Source organism: Rhyacophila brunnea, unplaced genomic scaffold (genome assembly GCF_057557595.1).
Source record: "Rhyacophila brunnea isolate RB1 unplaced genomic scaffold, BYU_Rbru_1.0 scaffold_1, whole genome shotgun sequence".
NCBI classification, from domain to species: Eukaryota; Metazoa; Arthropoda; class Insecta; order Trichoptera; family Rhyacophilidae; genus Rhyacophila; species Rhyacophila brunnea.
Window position 1 is genome coordinate 63,326,646 of NW_028232751.1, and position 16,210 is coordinate 63,342,855.

The 16,210-nt window shown below is 33.3% G+C and overlaps 2 long non-coding RNA genes across 2 annotated transcripts in view; one reads left to right on the forward strand and one right to left on the reverse strand.

Moving 5' to 3' along the window:
• The window catches only part of LOC147080068 (uncharacterized), a 64,423-nt gene that overhangs the window by 23,612 nt on the left and 24,601 nt on the right, over window positions 1–16,210 (reverse strand). The gene's annotated exons all lie outside the window — the stretch shown is intronic.
• The window catches only part of LOC147080069 (uncharacterized), a 36,206-nt gene that overhangs the window by 5,200 nt on the left and 14,796 nt on the right, over window positions 1–16,210 (forward strand). The window contains exons 2-4 of the long non-coding RNA XR_015070775.1: window positions 3,994–4,166; window positions 4,657–4,845; window positions 9,520–9,703. This is a non-coding gene — a long non-coding RNA (uncharacterized LOC147080069). The remainder of the gene's footprint in view (window positions 1–3,993; window positions 4,167–4,656; window positions 4,846–9,519; window positions 9,704–16,210) is intronic.

The window sequence follows — 16,210 nt, forward strand, 5'->3', positions numbered from 1 at the left end:
TGTCCATGTCCAACAAGTCCATGTCCACAGTGGTCAAAGATCCTCACAGTTTACATGCTTGATGTCCTGTGAAAGCAAACACACCACTGTGAAGATTAATGCGGCTCATCGACTTGTAATCAGTATTTTACAACAGCTGACTGAGTGATGCATATCGTTCTTCGTCTTCTTTGAATCATAACACGTATTGGCCTGAAATAACGAATCGGTGAGGTTGAAGCTGGTAAAAAAGTCATATGTGTAGACGTACGAGGGCAGTTGTTGGGAAGCCAAAGTAACATCACAGCGCTAGCATTGAGATTGTATCGTATCTTCATCAGATAGGTAGGATTCACTTCCCCACAAGGAGAATAATTTATAAAGCAATTGGAGTCCAGCACCCAATAAACCATATATATCCATGAACTGAACTCTTCAGCTCAGCATCATTCGTCTTATTAGGCTCAGCGTACTGAAACAATCAATACTATGAATTAATCGATGCATTTATTCCTATTTATTAAGGGGGGACATGCTCGTCGAAGGTCAAAATTGAGTTTTTATTGTATTTTCAAACCATGATCCTGGACACTCCTTAAACGTTGTAGATAATCTATTTATATAATTTTGAAGCCTTATTATCCTTTATAGTTATTTTTAACATTTGATGACTGCATAAAGTATTTTTGTTACATTAAATAGTATTCTTTTAAACCTCTCGCTCTAATGTTTTAGAATATAGTCATATTTCGGTACATAACTGTGCAGTGGTGTTAAGATTTTTTACATTTATTAATTTTTAAACGCATTTATAAAACCATGAGCATAATTTATTACGAGATAATTTTTGTAAAATATTCACGATAAAAAATTATATTGATAATCTCTGTGATCCCAAATTTGACAAGAATTAGGCATTTTAATATTCAAAAAATCGGCAAGATTAACACATTTGAAGATGATTCTAAAGATACTTATTATAAGCTATGTCTTTGGCCATTCAAGTGTGGTAAACATCTTATGAATAATGATTGCTTTATAATAATTATTGACCTAAGAATAAGGTAGTGTTTTTTTGAAATACGCCATTTCTTTTGTCATTCCCCAGTGGTTAAGCTACAACCTACGGCCGTAGCCATAAATTGACAAACTATATTTGAAGTAGGGAGTAAAATGATATTAACGCGCGTGTTTGAACATGTACCGTTTAAAAAAAATAAAAAAAAAATCGGTTAGGTACATGTTCAAACACGCGCGTTAACATAATTTTACTTCCTACTTTAATTATAGTTTGTCAATTTATGGCTACGGCCGTATGTTGTAGCTTAACCACTAGGGAATGACAAAAGAAATGGCATATTTCAAAAAAACATTACCTTATTCTTAGGTCAATAATTATTATAAAGCAATCATTATTCATAAGATGTTTATCACACTTGAATGATCAAAAACATAGCTTATAATAAGTATCTTTAGAATTATCTTTAAATGTGTTAATCTTGCCGATTTTTTGAATAATAAAATGCCTAATTCTTGTCAAATTTGGGATCACAGAGATTATTAATATAATTTTTTATCGTGAATATTTTACAAAAATTATCTCGTAATAAATTAAGCTAATGGTTTAATAAATGCGTTTAAAAATTAATAAATGTAAAAAATCTTAACACCACTGCACAGTTATGTACCGAAATATGACTATATTCTAAAACATTAGAGCGAGAGGTTTAAAAGAATACTATTTAATGTAACAAAAATACTTTATGCAGTCATCAAATGTTAAAAATAACTATAAAGGATAATAAGGCTTCAAAATTATATAAATAGATTATCTACAACGTTTAAGGAGTGTCCAGGATCATGGTTTGAAAATACAATAAAAACTCAATTTCGACCTTCGACGAGCATGTCCCCCCTTAAGTATTCAACACCAGGAATATAAATACTAATGGCCAATAGTATTAATCACTAGGCATATTAAGTATATTAATTATACTGTCTATGGAATCCTCAATATGGAGATCACAAAGCTATTTCAAACTGTATCAATTTAATTGGTACCTACTTAATTGATTTTTTGGCAGTGCATGCACTTGCCTAATAAAATGATAAGTTTGATATTTATGACTAAATGATAAATTAATATAATATGTGCATTGATACCTTATGGTTTCATAAGCCAGGATAGATGGGACTATTAAGTATCAAGTAGGTAACGAAAAATAATTTAATCAGTGTTTTGGAGTAAAGCTAAAAAACGAATTTGATGATGTAAGTAGAAACATGTGTCTACTTTTAACTAAATAAGTACATCCCAAAAAGTATGTTTTTAAACCAAACGCAATCCTATGAGTAATCATATCAACATGTAAGTCATTTCCCATGACTTATTGAAATTATCAGAGTTGGTCTATGGCATAAACCAATATTAGGGTAGCGCAGTGTCCAACCAAACCTATACACGGGTTATCAGCATTTAATATATATATGTAAATATTTATATGAAGACCTTTAAGTGGCTTTAAGTGGTTATGTTAATTAATTTATCATAATTATGGATTCGCTTAGAAAGTCGTCCAATGATTCAAAAATAATGTTCAATTAACAAGGGTCCCAATAATAATACTTTTTGACACAAACTAAAACTAAAAATTAATATGTGACACCACTGGATTATTCAAACAACTTTAGCAAAAATTAATGTTTGGAATGCCCATTTTCAAATACTTTTCCTGGCGTAACGCATTACATCTCCAGCTAGCTGGATTTCTCAAATGCTTCATTGATTCTCTTGGTTGAGATTCCCTTACACTAACTAATGAAACATCCATTATTAATTAATAAAAACAATCAAATAGATGAAGCAAAATCATGACTTTTTCACTGTACACACGTGACCAGTTTGACACGATTGTATAGAGAATTTAAAGCACGTTTAAAATCAGAATTTGAATGACGGCGTCTGATTAGTCGGTTATGAAGAGACAATTTAGCGACTCGTTATTTTTTCAGAGAGCGCGCTTGGCGACTCACGTCAATATTTATTTTGATTTTTGACGAAATTGGAAGGAATTTGAAACTCTCAATTTGGAAAAGTAAGTAGATCTATCAATATAGCACATATTATGTACATTCATACATGTGATAAAATAGCTGATAAATTATTTAAAGTTCATAATAATTATTCATGTATAATTATTAAATTTATATGGTACCGTTCGCACACTTTCAGACACATTTACAATTTCAAAATTTTGAATTATTTATCGGGGAATGAAATTTTATAATACGAGCACCATGACACGTGAGATGTCACATTCGTGACGTCACTTAACAGCTAATTACGTTTGTACTCATGCATACAAACGTGCAGTATATAGCCTATAAGGTTTTTGGGAATCTCATGCATACGACCCTTATTTTAATGAAAACGAATACGTATGACTGACAAAGTTTAGTGTGCACTATTTATGATGGAACTTAACAGACTACCTCCACCCTTCACCACTAGTAGCTACCTATCTAAAACAAAATATCACCACCCTTAAAGTATTGTGAACAGGGACGCGTTAAAATATAAATGAAATGAAAATAGTTGAAATCATTATTTTATATTTATAATATGACAAATTATGTTATTTCTTATTATGATGTTTATTAATATGAACGAAAATTACCCCTCACATAGTATAGCGTAATGGCTTGGTTAATATTTTAGATAATTATGTACAATTCAGTGTAAAATGTAAATTCCTCAAGCCTGGGAGTTTTGCCACTACTAAACTATTATGGTTTGGTTGAGCAGGGTTTAATTGATTTTTAAAAACTAACCAATACCATCTGTAAATAATTGTAGTCTTAGTTCAATAAAAACAAATATGTATGACTAACAAAGCTTAATGTACACTATTTATGGCAGATCTTCTTAACAGCCAACCTCCACCCTTCGCTACTGAGATCTATGCCTTGTTGAATTTTAAGGAATCTTGTTAAAAAAAAAAATGAAAATTTCAGGTCCTACTAATGATAGACAGCGTACTGTTGTTGGTGCGTTCCAGCATGCGCGGGCTGGTTATAAAAAAATTGCTCGGGGTCATGATCACTTGCGACCCATCTCAGGAGGATATCAAGACTGGTTTCTCCTCGCATTGACCATCATCGACAGCCTTGACACGGCCTCACTAAAGGTAACATCCTATTTGTATATTTAAAATAGTTGTTTGAGTCTTTACCGATACTTAACAAAATACACTTGCTATTAGCACATCGCATCAGTATGAGTATGCCCAAAGTACTCGCAGTGGCGGGGCTGATTCGCATACAATAATACCACTCCAGTATGTGTTTAATTACAGCTATCAGTTCGCTTTCATTATGCTAAGGAGGTACATGAGTCCGCCAAGACAGTAAACAATTTAAAGGCAATCCTGTTTTTGAAACTTATGATCATATTATAATATTTCAGATATTCCTCTTTTCTTCGTTTCATTTCATGATGAGAATTGAATACAGTAAAACCTCGTTAATAAGAACACTGATAATTCAAAATTCGTCGTAATTTGAAATATTCACAAAAAAGAGTTTTAGATTTTCGGTTCCGTGGAATTCGTATTAACGGGGTTTTACTGTACTATGTACAACATTAATTTCATTTTACATTCACTTATTCTCATCCAGATTGATTTGGGCGAAAGGTTGTTACCAGCTTTTGAAACACCTTCAGGAATTCCATATTCCGATGTGAACTAGGCTACATGGCGGGCTCACTCTACAAAATGGTCACCTGACAGTTCCACATCTGAGGCTGCCACTATCCAGTTGGAGTTCCGAAATTTATCCAGATCTTCCAATGACCCCAAATTTGAGGTACCTAACATATACATAATATTTTAATTTTCTTGAACTCACATTTTAGCCGTTTATTTTGTGATGGGTTGGGTTGTGTGGAAAGGTTACAAAATTGCTTAGCTTATGAATTATTAAAACACAAAATATTTAATTTGATTTATAAATCAACTGTTGGAAACTAAGGACAGCCGTATTTACAGGCTTGAATTTTGTGTAATATTCAGTATGTTACTAAATCAATTTACTTGGCAGCCTGGCCTCTATATACAGAGTTTATACTACCAAGGCCTAAGAATTATATATTGTAAGTAAAATAAAAAAAATCCTACTTAAAAAGAAAAAAATATAGCACTAGAATGAGGGTTACCACAAATTGTTTCACTTTGAAATAGTCAACATCGACAATGATGAATATTTACATTAAAGAAATCTGGCAATAATTTTGAATGGACTAGATTTGAGGAAGTTGGAGTTTTGTGGAGAATAGTGGACGCAGGGATGTAGTCAAGGAACTAACCTATGTTGGCGTGGCTTTGGCGTTGGTTGAATTGTAACTGAATAATTTGTAATATGCCTTTTGACATAAATGATTGAAATGTTTGGTGGGAGTTTTACAATGATATTGGCGCAAACAAAATCTTTGAAAAATATTAGACTATATTTACACATTGAAAAAACACAAAATTTTCTTCTATATGGAAAATTTCAAATCAAGGCTCGAAACATGGAGCAATGTTGCATTATTTACATAAATTTTGTTTCCTTGCATTCTTTGTGTATATTTAAATTAAAACGCACAACATCGTCTAGTTGAGTTGCATTGGTTTTTTTTGTTGTTGACTGTATTTTACCCGATTAATGACGTTCGGTAACTCTAGCTGGCAATGGGGCCTTCTAATTCTGCTATGGTTCAGTCTTGTGCTCTCCTATCAACTGTTCCAGAACATGTATTTGAAAATCTCCAAAGCATTGCTTCTTGCCATATTTTTGTAGGTGGATGACATGGAACAATCAAGCCGGAACAAATCAATAAAATGACGAAAGACCTTTTTATGCAACTTGATTCCAATTCTGGCACATGTTTCAGAGAAAATGACTATGCCACTCCACCTATGTTTTTATTATAATATGTACTCCACTATACACTCAGGCTTTACAATCGGTTCTTTTGATTTATAATAAACTTTTCCTGCCGGCATTGTAATTCATATTTCGAGGGTATACTTGCAGAATGCATTAAGTGAGTTTTTGCTGTTTTTCTGTTTTAAATGCCAAAATTCTTAGAATTTTACGCTCTACGTTCTGGTAAAACGCACTAAGTCATAGGATATACTGGTAAGAAAATAGAAACTGCATTAAATCATATTGTTATGTTTTTATACTGACAGAAAGCATTATATGACCTATAATGCGTTCTGTGTGTACAAAATACAGGACTTGTAACATGGCATATGCATTAAGTGTGACATAATGCATTCTGTCAGTACAAATTTTGTCAATAGATGTCACCATAGGGCATAGGCCATACCTTTGCAATTTTAATTCATCTGTCTTTAGTGATTAGTGAAACAATACATTGAACCATTTGAAGAATTTATTAGAATGGCTTCGTCTCAAAGAGCAAAACATAATATATTAAAGATGTGTTGGATGTGTTCTTATGATCGCAAAAAAGATTACATTCTAAAAAATTTGGAGATTAAAATTCCCGTTGATAGAAAACCAAGGAATGAAAAAAGGAAATCCAGACAAAACTAAAGAGTTACTTATTTCTTTTTCAAGAGTGGACAAAAAGTCAGAGTCTGAATTTTTTTTTTAGAGTACTTTACACATTTCAAATAGATCAGTAATTAACGCATTTAAAGGACAAGAAGACGTGGGAGTACAGTTTACGTTACACGATCGTAGAGGTAAACATCCCCTTATTCACAAAACAAGCAATGAGAATTTAATCCATATAAAGTCTCACATAGAATCCTTCCCGTTTATGGAGAGTCACTACACGAGAAAGGACATAGGTATATATATAAGGTAATATTTAGACAGTAAATTAACAATTTGCAAAATGTATAGCCTGTGTAAAGACTATTGCACAGAAAAAGGCGTATCACCATTGACACAGATAACCTATCATAGAGTGTTCTGCAAAAATTATAATTTATCGTTTTTCAAACCAAAAAAGGACCAGTGCATATTTTGTAATAAATACAAAGTAAGTTGCCCCGAAGACAACATCATAATGGAAGGGGATTTTCAGAGTCATTTGAAAAGGAAAAATGAATGTCATTCTGAAAAAGAAAAAGATAAGGATATGTCCAATAATGATTCCTTATTCATGACTGTAACATACGATCTTCAGAGTGTGTTACATATACCATCCACAGAGGTTTCACTGCTCTATTATAAAAGAAAATTAAATATGTTTAACTTAACTATTTACGAAGGTCCAAAGCCGAATAAAGGATTTTGTTTGGCTTGGACCGAAATAAATGGAAAGCGAGGGAGTTGCGAAATAGGAAGTTGTCTCATGTGGTATCTCAAGCAGCTTCCATCGAGTGTAACTGAAATATCTTTCTTCTCCGATACATGCGGAGGCCATAATAGAAATTTGCAAGTATCTGCTCTTTTCTTGAATCTATGGAATGCGATTCTATGCATAGTGCCATAGAAAACAGGCAAAAGTTTGCGTCGATTTATTGTGCCAATGACTAAATGATTTTTGAATGTCTCGTTTCATTTCAAAAAAGAAACCATACGAAGCAAACGAGCTAAAATATACTGACTTTTATGACCTCAAATTTTTATCGAATCAGTTAATAAAAACTTGGCGTAAATTTGCTAAAAATGAAATGTCTTAAATATGAAAAGGAAAAACCATTTACCATTCAATATAAATATAATTTTAGTGATGTGTACGAAACAATAAACATTTTAAAAATTAGAAATGCTTCGCGTATCAACCAAATTTGTTTTGTAGAAATTGAAAACATTCCACAATTATAATATAAAAATCCATTAAAAATAAGTTTTGCCAAAAAAAAGGATTTGTGTGAAAAAAGTGTAATACTGGACATTTTTCATTGGTGGTTTCAACAATTATCTGCCGAGAATAACAGCCATCCAGACTTACTTCCGGAGCCCGATATAAATGATTCCGATGCCGAAAACGACAAATAATATTGAACATTCTTTTTTTTAATATTAATACTGATACTAATCTAATTGTTTTCATGAATAAGTGCAATGTGCAAGTGCAAGGAAATGCAAAGAATGTCAATCAGAATTAAGGCTAGTCGTAATATGTAGCATACTATCCAATCTGCATACCCTTCAGAGAAATGTTATTGTAGTTTACGGTAAATAATTTAATTTTAAAAAAATCTGTTTAAAAATTATTGTGATTTATATTATTTTCATTGTATTTTTTCTATATTTCTCTAATTTGAAATAAATAATGTTATTTTCATTAAAAATATTATTTTTATTTGTATTATTATGTACCAATCTAATCATTAACATAAAAAAATATAACAATAATGCATTGTCATTTATCTAATAATATGTCAAAGTTAGCGAATAGTTACTGACAGAATGCATTATGTCAGCGGTCACATTACATTTACATTTTTAAAAAAATATCCATACAACCTATCAACATCAAATCTTATGTTTTGTATGCCAAAAAGGTTATTCTTTATAATGTAGAAAAAAAATATATAAAACATAAAACATTCTACGTGGGAGAAAGCTTTGAAAAAAAAATTATGCTATTAATGCGATTATCTCAGAACTTGTTTTAATGACTTAATGCTTTCTGTCAGTATACCCTCGATTTTTTATGCAGTCACATCTTTTTTCATATGAAAGAACCATATCGTTTTCGTCATCACTCAGTTCGTCTACACTTCAAATCATAATCCGAATGCTGTATCAATATATAACTTGAAATCAATAAAGTACAAAATTAGCAGTAAATTCAATACAAATAATTTACTAAAACACTAATATTCAATGAAATGTTGTTCATTTACAACAAAACTAAATGCATCAAAGCAATCACATAAAGTTCTATTAGAATACAATGTGAAAAACTTGTGATACACATTAAAATAATACTGAGTGCTCGGCCGTAGTGATTTGGCGGGCGCGGCGGCGTCTTACGAAACTCAAACGTATAACCGTGTATATTTTGCCCCAAAAAAGACACTGTCTAGTGTCTACGAACATTACACACACGGTTATACGTTTTTCGCAAGATGCCCCCGCGGGACCACAACGTTCTTGCACTGAAGCACACATTTTCCGATAGAATTTGGTTATAGTAATTGTATATTCAAAACAAAATTAACACGTTCAACTGTGAAAATGTGGACAGAAATGTCCGCAAGTCGTTTGGAATTTCCTGATTTTGACAGCCCTGATTTCGTAGAATCAAAGTATCATGTCTAGTCTCTGTTTTACCATTGATTTGAATCAATTTTTCTTTCCAAATATTTTCGTAGAGTCACCAGCAACACCAAAATTGAGAAATGGTAGATTTGACAATTGAAAAGCCACGAAAATATGATGTGTTTCGTGCGTTACATGCATGTGTCTCACGATTTACTATGACGAGTCCCGTTTGTCATGGGCCTAAGAGGTCAATGAGATTTTATCTTGAATGTCTGTTTTACAGTTCTTATTTTTCTGCAGAAAGCCGCAGCGCAGGTCTCAATGGAGGTGCACAAGTTACAAAATACCCACTCGTGCCCATCTTGATCAGCCCCAGTACGGGGAAGTTTCTCTTTTACTCCACCATCGCATTAGACACCCGCGGCGATAGCTACTATGAATATCTTCTCAAACGGTGGTTGCGGACTGAAAAGACACTTGACTGGTATGTACTATGTTTTTTTTTTTTTTTTCTCTGCATATAAATAAGTGTAACATGTTTGCTTGTGTGTGTATATTAGCTACTGCCATTGAGAAATTACAAAATATGTCATTCATGCGTTGCTTGTTCATAATTTTCGTGTTCGTCAAGAAAGTATAACCTCCAGTCCAGTACAGTAACATAAATATTTACATATTGTTTATGATACATTTGAAAACATTTTACATTTTCAGACTTATGCTACTTTTTAAATTGTCATTGCCTTACATTGATATACTACTGGATGAATCATATGCTTCTTAAAGTGACGCCCGATTTTCAGCGACTCGGCCAGTGTTAAAACTTACTGTTTTAATATCAGCGGACTTAACTCGATATAAGCTCACTTAATATTTGTTTCGAAAACGACCTGGCAATAATTATGGGTGAGCCCGATCTAGCTTGCATCTTACTCTAACTAATAGTCAGCGCATGACGAATTGCTCTGTCCGCTCAGACATGAATTTTTGGTAGCTTGCAAACTTTGGGTTGCAGATACCCTTAGGGTCACTATTCCAAGAACGCAAATTTAGTTTTACAGCCAGGGCAATACGGGTGAAATTCGGGAATCCATGTTAACGGTCTTAACGCATTATACCTACAAGGAAATATTATAAGACGATATTCGTAATATCTTTTGTGGTACATTTTTAAAATGACACTTGTATGGGAACTCCTCATCTAGTAGTATATCAATGTTGCCTTACAACCTGGTTCAATCCAGTTGCTAGATGGAAACCTCTCCAAATTAATTCCATTGCTCTTTGGCCTGTGTATGGCTACATTATTTATCACAATGATTCTGTGATATTGTCATTTTCATCTTCAGGCTGAATCTATTTTCTGATAAAGGCATCCCTTAGCTGATTCTTTTCCTGTCAGTCTGTGTATTTGGTTATTTATAAAAAAAAATGTGATATATATTCTTATCCATCTCATCAACATGAATTTATTGCAAGATATAGGCCTCGCCAACATAATTTTCCTCTCGGCCCCGTGAAGCAATAGCGTTGCTATATTCAATAATCGGCGTATGCTGACTAAATTCTTTTATTTGAATAGTACAACACAATCAAACTATCATTAACAATATTAAATTATTGTCTACGATTAGTCTAATTATTGCCTGCGATGTCTCTAGAATTATGAATTATTTATTATTAATTGCTACTATTTGACGGAATATATTTTTCCATTGAATATCTTCCATTTTTGGCATATGTTTTTTTTTTTATTTACATCACATTTTTGTCTAACGCGAGTTATATGAAGGCGGTATAATGGATGTTTGAATATTATTTAAGTTTAGGAACTATTCCATTTGAATATAATTCTACGATAGTTCGTAGTGCTCGGAAAGTTCACATAAACACATGCCATATTGTAAACAATGTCGATGTGTGAATAAAGAGAGGAGACGAAGAGAGAATATAGCAGTTTTCTGTTTAACTATTTGATTGCGCGCACAATATACTTGATTTGTTAGTACATATTTGGCCATATGCGATTAGCTGAGCGGGTCAATCTTTGAAATTTTGCGTTTGCCTGTAATATTGCTTCTTACCATTTCAGTCTGCGCGATGATTATTTGGTTACTGTCGAAGGGATTCAAGAATTTCTTGTCAGGCATACCTCACCTAATAAATTGCTATTTGTAGGAGAACTAGTCTCAGGTGGAAAATCAGAAAAGGTAAATGGAATTCTATATTCTACTCTCTACACCGTACTAGTCTTCTATAATGAGAATTATCAGTACCTCGGAGGCAAACGGATGCAACTGCCATATTCCCAATTGTTTAGGAGAGCCATAAAACAATTTATATTTTAGATAAATGTATAACTTCTAAGAGAATGTCAGAAATCACTAATTTAATACCGAACCTATGACTTTTTTGAAGGTATAAACTGTTTAAATATCAGTTGTCATTTAAACACAATGCTTTCGTCTATTATGAAGAGATTTTTGTTAGGCAACATCGAGTCTGGACAAATTTTTGCAGTGGTCAAGAAGTGTTCTAAACTATTTCACACGGGTTCATTGACAGTGTAATGAAGCATCTGCAAAATCAGCCGATGACGACTTCTGACCATCGTTCGACAAAAAAATTTAATTCAATAGGTCATTGCTCCAACGTTCTTCTATTATAAGACAGCAATTTCTGGTCATGAATTTTTTTGACCATATCGTCGGTATAGTGGTAAAAGGTGTTAAGTCAAAAAACCTTGTTTTGAGGTATTCGTCTTTTTCTAAATTCAAGAAATTGAAACCTCTATTTAAATAGTTTAAACATTTTTACCTAAACTTGCTACTTTATGATATTTGGTAATCATTTATGAATTCGATTTGAGTATTGTCAAGGCTTTTTTATAGTAATAATAATTATTTTTTTGAGTTTATTTACAAAATGGTGAATTAACGTTTTTGCCACAACGATTTTTGAGTCAATAGAATAGTCAAACATAAAATGTTGTAGTTGAGTAGTAATCCATTGGACTCTAATAATAATAGAAACTGGCCAATTTAAAATAAAATTAAAATTAAAACAGAAATAATATTAGGTAGTTGGATACTATTAGGTAATAATATTAGGTAGGTATAGAAGTAATTTGATATTTTTGTATGTAAGATTAGTAATAATCTTGTTTCAAATTATGATACTTTTCATCTTTATTAAATTATTAAACATAAATTTGTGTAGCTAAGTACTAGGTAAAAATAATAAAAAAGATACATCTTTATATAATTTATTTATCAGAACATTGGATTAGAGGTGGATAAACAGTATGGGGATGATGATTACACAAAAATAATTTATGAAAACAATTAAAATTAACATTCACCCTGTAAAATTAATTAAGAAAACTTAAAATATAATTTAGAGATCATTATTTCCGCTTCATCATAGCCAACCTCGAAGGGTTCGAGAACAGTATTTAATTTATTTATTAGAAACATCGGATAACAGGTGTATAAACAGTATGGAGATTTAAAAAAGAAATTCGGCAAATACTTTCTTTTAATTCATTTTGATAAAAGTGGTATGATTATGAGTCCTTGCGCAGTTTGCCGTCAGCAATTCGTACCCTTTGGGTTTTGGAGCAGCACTGTCTGCATTCCTTAAAATAAAATCCCCTTTGCGCTCGAAGCTCTTTCTTCGTCTTCTTTGGCCATATCCGCCCCTTAATTGGAGCATATTGACACCACGCGGCGCCTCCAAGAATCCTTGTCGCTCGCCAGTCTTTTTGCTCCGTTCCAGGTCAAACCAGCATCCTATAGAGCATCTATAGAGTAAACACTCTATAGATAGTATTTAGCGGCCTTCCAGGACGCCGGAGTTAGGTCGGCTTGAAGAACAGGCAAGCCAAGTTGAGGTTCTCTTCTGGCATCCGCAGCACGTGGCCGAGCCAGGTCCAATGTCGCCTCTTCACTCTCAGCGTGATGAGAAGCCGTTTGGTGCATTCTCTTATCTCCTCGATCCTAAAGTCATACCACCGCATACCCAGTATTCATCACAAACATCTGTTTTCGAAGCTCAGTATACGGTTGCTCTGAGCCTTCGTAAGGTGCCGTGATTCGCTACCGTAAAGCAGCACCGTCAGAATGCAAGCGTCAAGTTGGCGGCATTTGGTTTTGACCGAGTACAATCGTGAGTCCCAGACATTATTAATATTGTCTCCATCCACAACATCACTTTGGTGTGCATCATCTAAAATATAAATAAAACATATACATATTTTTTCAGACTTATACGCGGCGTAAATGTGAACTCTGCCATTCTTGGTGGTATTGGCTTGTGTGTCTCTGATAATTACCTTAGGAATCGAGGGCATGCGTTGTTTGTTCTCCCACGGTGCAGAACTAACCTGCCATTAGTAATGCCAATTGGGAGGGCAGTAACCATGCTTAATGAAATCGCTTCGGATATTGATATATTCCACTTACGTGAGGGTGAATTTAGGTGGACGTTGTTTTATAAGTTTTTAAGATAGGGTTTATCAAAGTTCACTCTGTGTGCTTCCATCTACTTTTTATTTTGTTACTTATTTAATTTATTTTCTTATTTTATTACTTTTTCTCTGTATTTTTATTTTTTTTTAATTATTAACACTTATTTTATGTCATGTCGTGAACGCTTTGAATTTATAATTTGTTATGTTCATTATATGTAAAATAAATAAATTTGATTTGATTTGAATATACGTTAGTAAGGATGTCTTTCCGATTACATAAAAATACGCCATAGAAACGTGATATCAGTACACAAATAATTAATAATTGTGGAGCAAACTTCATTTTGAGGTTATGTTGAATTAAGTTGCTTACCTTTTACATGCTCCCTTATTTTATTCTGTTGCCCATACAGAAACATAATATTTCCAATCTTAAATTATACACGTCGATAAAAACGATTATACAATAGATTACAAGCACAATCGTAGAAAATATGAGATATATAAATACGCGCGAAACGTCAACATTCAGAACCAACTGTCAAATGGTTGCAAGCTGTGTGTGGCATAGACAATAAGTCAATATAAATAACGGACAAGTGACTAGAAGCTTGAAGCCAAATAACGTTAAGTCATCTTATTGTTATTTGCCACTATGAAGTATGAAAGAAAGTGACTTAATACGTATTGAATTCTTTAAATTATGTCACAACTACATGGACTTTGGCGGAGCTTGTTTTTTCAGATGATGGAGCGTGTTAAACTTTATAATTCTGCATTCATAACTCAAATCAGCCAATTTTTGACTTATCGTCTTCTGCCACTATACCGACGATATGATCCTAGGAAGAACATTTTTGTTTTTACGAGAAATGGGTGTTGGCCACTTGCTCACCTTTTAGGTCCATACTCTGACTCCAAACACATGCTGAAAAACAGTATGTGTATTTGCCAGACCCACGACATTGTACACTGACACGTTAACCGCTCAGCCATCATGCAATAATGAAACAGCATAAAACAATTTTGTCCATTACATTTCTATTCATTTTAAATATGTGAAAAACCTCATTTCCATTTAATTCTCATTCAAATTTACTCTAGGGTTCTTCTTCCGTCATGTTCACGCTACAGTTATAGATTTTCATATTGTTCTTGGTCCTAATTCTTCAGTTTGTATTTGATTAATTGCCCTTTAAACTGCGAAGTCCTGCGTGTCCCTAGGTGGCAGCTTTTCGTCGGGCACCACTGAGAAGGCTGTGTAGGATTGATTATCTCTCGCCCCACCTCGCCATTCTTTCCACCGCAGGCAGCACCAAAATCTCCTCGGATGACCAAAGGATGCTATTCCTAGATTTTGATCGTGATTGTACCAGTGTATGTCAATTCGTGGTTCAACATAATAACACAGAGTTTCAAAATCGTGCACAATTGGTACAAAGGGTCCTACGGAAAATAGTTTAGATGTAGCCACTAGTGTCTCATGCGTAGAAGTGGAAGCCTCACCCGTAGTCATGGTCAACATCGGAAAGTGTCATAATCGTCCTGTTCTCTCAGCGCTGTTTCTCTTTTGATCAGTTATATTTCATAATCGGAATCCAAGAATTCTATGGTTTCTTGGACTCACTTATCGGATTCCATAGCATGTTTGGATATTTTGATAGCACATATAGACATTTGCACAAAAAATTAACACTAAATATTTCTCTACCTACACAATGATTCACACGAACAATATCAGTTCTTAAAAAAATAGATCATATATTATCTTCGGTGGAGGTTTGCATTAACAGATTTTTGTTTTTACGAGAAATGGATGTTAGCCACTTACTCGACTCATTAGGTTTATACTCTGATTCCAATCACAGATTTAAAAACAATATGTGCATTTGCCAGACCCAGGATTCAAACCTAGGACCAACGACATAAGCTAACGCGTATGTCACTTTGCCATCGTGGGCGATAAGATTATATAAATAATAATCGATCTGTCAATAATTTTGAAATCATCTTTATTCTAAATTTATTATTGAACATGATTGATTGATTAGTACTACGTAATCACATTTTACCATTTTTTTTTTTAACCCTTTATAGTAGGGCATAGGTCAAAAACGGTTTATTTATCGACCACCTCATTTATGAGCTATAAGTCATACACTTAATGTGGAAATATCAACCTTAGTACTTCAAGACGTTGTCGCGAACATTCTCTGGTTACGAAATAAGAATTCTCTAATCCCATCTCCATCTAATATGAAGTGTACGTCAATCGCTCGTAAAACATTATTTCAACAATTGGTCGATGTATCGGCCATTGCGCGTTTGCGGTCGCGACTCGACGAATTCGCGAGTGGCACTTGACTTTGCAAGTCATTTTGTTCCCATTTATATTATAAGTTGTGAAAAAAGGTATGCACATAATTATTTAATATGCATTTATTTATCGATTTACATTATATTTTTTTCGAATATATTGTGATGGAGTACTTGTTTCATCATTCTATTGCCAAGCGGGAA